Source organism: Macadamia integrifolia, chromosome 9 (genome assembly GCF_013358625.1).
Source record: "Macadamia integrifolia cultivar HAES 741 chromosome 9, SCU_Mint_v3, whole genome shotgun sequence".
NCBI lineage: Eukaryota > Viridiplantae > Streptophyta > Magnoliopsida > Proteales > Proteaceae > Macadamia > Macadamia integrifolia.
This window is the reverse complement of record NC_056565.1, coordinates 11,016,711-11,021,197: the sequence shown is the minus strand read 5'-3', so window position 1 is coordinate 11,021,197 and position 4,487 is coordinate 11,016,711. Positions and strand designations below refer to the sequence as shown.

The 4,487-nt window shown below is 41.1% G+C and overlaps 1 long non-coding RNA gene across 1 annotated transcript; it reads right to left on the bottom strand.

Annotated features, from left to right (window-relative positions):
- Positions 1–884: 884 nt before the first annotated feature.
- LOC122089910 lies at positions 885–4,232 on the bottom strand. Its single transcript, XR_006143365.1, has 2 exons — positions 1,641–4,232; positions 885–1,402 (listed from the first exon to the last, which is right to left on the bottom strand). It is a non-coding gene; the product is annotated as an uncharacterized LOC122089910 (long non-coding RNA).
- Between the last annotated feature and the right edge of the window lie 255 nt (positions 4,233–4,487).

Below are 4,487 nucleotides of genomic sequence, written 5' to 3'. Positions count from 1 at the left end.
AAATAATCGTCTTCCATAACTGGATTCGAAGTAGAATAGAGCTTCTTGAAGAACACTTGAAAAGCTTCTACAATGTCTGATGCGTTGGTTAAATTGATACCATCAGCATTGAGCTGTTTAACTTCATTTCGAGCGCTTCATTTCATAGTAGAAAGGTGGAAAAACCTGGTATTTCGTTCTCCCATCTGCATCCAATCTACTCTTGATTTTTGCTGCCATAACATTTCCTCTTGGTGTAACAGTTTTCGGAGGAGAGCAAGATGTTCTTTTTCCTGCAAAAGCCATTAAGAATCCCTATGCGATGGATCCACCATATGAATGTCAAAGAGGGATGACCTGATCCTTTCCAGATTCTCATGTATGTTCCCAACCACTGTTTTATTCCAATGCCTGGGTGATATAGCCAATGATGCCAACTTTGAACAGCAACGGAAGGAGGGGGAACCATGAAGGTGGCTTGAGTTCCACGTTGTGTTAACCAGATCCAAAAAAGAAGGTTCTAACGTCCAGAAGGCTTCAAAACGAAATGGTCTCCGTCTGCGACGAGGAACTGGGTCACTGTTTTGAGAAGCAAGGCTCGATGATACGAATTAGAGAACAGTACCGCAGAGAGAGAAGAATGTGGGTACATGGCTAACCAAGCATCATTTGCTAGAAAGCGATCAAGTTTGGCTTCCATTATGTTCGTTCAAGTTTGATTATTAGTCCATGTGTATTGTGATCCTGGTAAATAGATATCAGACAAGCAAGCTTGATTGATGAAGTCATTGAAAGGTTTAATTTGATTTTACGTAACAGACCTGCCACCCATTTTGTCAGAGAGGGATAAGTAAGCGTACCAATCCCCAACCAGCAGCCAAGGAAGATCAATACATGAGGCAATGTGCAAAAGGGAAGGCCATTGTAAAGATTTAACATTTTCCAAGCAACTGAGATAGACAAAAGACACATTCCAATGTAGATTTAAATTGGGGAAAGCTATTTCTGTATGAAAACACCAAGGGCCTTGCCAAACAGCTTTCACCTGGATACTATCAGCCCACATCAAAAGAAGACCACCAACATTTTGGGTTACATGAGAGCACAGAAAATGATTGAAGGAGAGAGTGACAAAAACGATGGAGGTGCTGGTTAGATGTCTTAGTTTTAGAGAGAAAACACACTAAAGGTCTATTATTCTTCACCAAATAGCAGAGCTCCCGCTTCGTCGAGGGACGACTAATCCCTCGATAGTTAAGCGATAAGAGTATCATGGCTTCTCCAGTGACTGCTTCCGGCCAGTCACCACAGCCTCAGAGTTGTTCATTGGAGCTTCCATGTCCTTTAGCTCTGCAGCAGTGTGTACACTTCGATGATACGCCTTCTCCACAAGTAAATAGTTTCAGAGTTATCAAGTCCTGGTCTGCACAGGAAACATTTCCAGTTGCATAACCAAAACACATAGTAGAGCACTGCACCATTGCCTGGGCGTTTTCAGTTGAATTGTTGATTGCATGAATGACATGTGGCGTTTTCATGAACCAATGCATGTAAAATAGCAGTACAGGAGAGAGACCGTGGACCAGAAGTTGGGATACTTCCAAAATTGCATGTTAAAGCCACGTGTAAGAAAGAGAGTGTTTATGATATTGGGAACTCACCAATGAGAAGGACCATAAAATTCTGATTTTCGATGATCGAAAAATAAAGAGTATCGGGCAGTAGATACTTATGCCGGAGAGAATGAGCCGGATGTTTGATCTGAGAGAACTGCATGATTTAACTTGTCAACAACCAGCATTAAGGCTTAGAGGATGTAAATGAGAGACACAGCTACTCGCCCCGAGAAGACGCCATCACTTCAGCGAAGACGATGCTCGCACGACCAAGAATTCATCTCAGAAGGAAGGCCAAAGAACACAAGAAGGAAGCGACAACCGCAACAGCAAGCGGCAAGTCTTTCCCCGATACACTCCCTCTAAGATACCGCCTAAACAGATGTTACTGACTTCATAGTTTCAACCGAAGAAACAGATCACCACCGACCGAAAATCTCTGAAACAACCTTCAACATCCCCACCAAATCCAAGTTCTTGTTAGCATTTCCACAACTGACCAGTAAAGAACGACGGCATCCGCATGCCCACGCCTTCTCTTGGGTTCCTCTTAACTTCTAACTGTCAATTGAGTTGTAAAATGCTTAGAAATGGTGTTGTAGGGAAGAAGCTACCAAGAGAAGCCAAAGTTGAAAAAAGCTGTAGATGTCTGCTGGTGTCAGTTTATTGTCACAGTTTGCCCTTTTTGTTTATTTTTGTCTTTCTTTTTTCCAAAACACAGAGATTTTATTTATAGAAATAGGAGAGAAAAGTTCCACTACAGTCTTGAAAAAGAAGATGAGAAATACATGCAGGAGGACAAGTGGTCCATTCTATATTGTGCTGATGCGTAGCTCCCCACTAAGCAAGTTTACCATTGCCTTCTCGTAAAGAGTGGTTGTATTCAATTGTCTAGAATTGAAGATGTAGTTCCCAACAATCCAAGATGATAGGCAATATTCTCCATGGTATTGGTGGTCCTCTTCTTGAGAATATTTATAATCATATTATCACTTTCAAATCATAACATGGAGAAATCCTAATTGGAGAGCAGATTTCATTCCTTGAAGTACCGCAGAAGCTTCAGCAATATCAGATGTCACAAACCCGATGCCTTGAGAGAAACAGAAGGTGAAGGCACAATCAAGATTGATTTTGATTAATACATGAGGTGCGGGACTCCAAGACACCCAGATAGTCCTTTGACGTGGCGAGTTTTGGAAGCTACAAAGAGATTGTGACAGTTCTCTGAAAAATTGGATCATTGATCTGGTGTTGTTGTTGAAGATGGAGTCATTATATACAAGCCATAGGATCCAAAATCAGATGAATGTGAAGGACACCATTTTCACTTGCTATGTTTCCGCTTCCAGAAATATATTGAGATAAATCATGAGAAAATTGTTACATCCGAGGACATTTTCAAATCCAGAAGAATGCCACACTAGAGAAGGAAGATCGCATTGGAGGAAGATGTGATCGATGGAACTTTCAGTTTGATGACAGTGGGAACCGATGTTGGGGAGAGAGAGACCTCTAGCATTGAGGATCACTGGAATAAGGAGTTTTCCGTTAAGTAATTCCAAGCTAGAAACTGAGCTTTGGGGATGGAAGTGCAATGCCAATTTTTTTGCCAAGCAAAATGAACTTGGTTTAAGAAGGATCAAGAGCAAAGCGATATGCAAATGAAACAAAGAATTAACCAAGCCAAAGGAACCTGTTTCGTGTCGTAGAATGGACAATGGAATAAATAATATTTTGAGAGCTACATCAAGTGGTCACCATTGAAGAATCAACTCAAAATTCTAGGATCTAGTCCTCGGGTTAATGAGGTCAGAGACAAGAGAAGGAGGATCAGGTTAAGTAGGGTATGGTGCTGAGGAGGGGGAGTGATTAGGTATCTAAAAATCAGACCATGGATTAAGTGATTAGGTATCTAAAAATCAGACCATGGATTAATACTGCACCCATCCCCCACTTGTAATGAATAGATTTTTTTATTTAGGAGGTCTCTTACCCCAGTGATGGATTTCCATCCCCAAGAATCGCCTTGATAAGCATTGAGCAACTAAGAACTTGGTAGAAGGGAAGTATTTTGCTCCCCCAAAAAGAAAACAGTGGGATTCAGGAGAGACCAGCATCTTTTAGCCAATAAAGCTTCATTTATAAAAAGAGACATTTTCAGATTCAGACCACCATTTCTTTTTTCTTGACAGATGGTTTTCCAGCTGATGGTTGGAATATGTTTAAATTCGTCATTGGACCAAAAGAAACGGCAACTTGCTCTATCAAGAGTCTTTAGAATAGAAATTGGGAGTCTAAAGCATGACATATAATGATGGACTGGCAATGCGGAGAGGACTGCGTGAATGAGAGAGTGTTCACCAGCGTAGCTTAAAAATTTGCTCTCCCAATGTTGAAGCTTGGGATTGACTCTTTGCATGACTGCTTCACTGTTAGTCTTGGTGATCTTTCCTCCGATCAGAGAACATTCTTCTTATGTTTGAGATGGCATTAGGACTGTATTGAACTCTGATTTTATTAAGAATGATGAGTTGCCCATATTTGGAGCAGTAATCTTCTAAAACAGCCATAAAACCATGAAGTTCTTCTGAAGTCACTTTGCCAAAAAGAAGGAGATCATCTGCAAAGCCAAACGTGAAATAAACTCAACCCCCTTGAGATTTGAAGGCCATTAATCTTTTTTTGGGTAGCTACAACTGCCAGATGGGAAGAAAGAACTTTAGCCTAGAGTACAAAGAGATAAGATGATAAAGGATCGCCTTGCCTTATGCCCCTAGTAGGTTAGAAGAAGCCGAGAGGAGATCCATTAAGCAGGATGGCAAGTTGAGGTGTTGAGATGCAAAACATGATCTAGTTAACCCGAGTTGGATGGAATCCATAAGAGAGAAT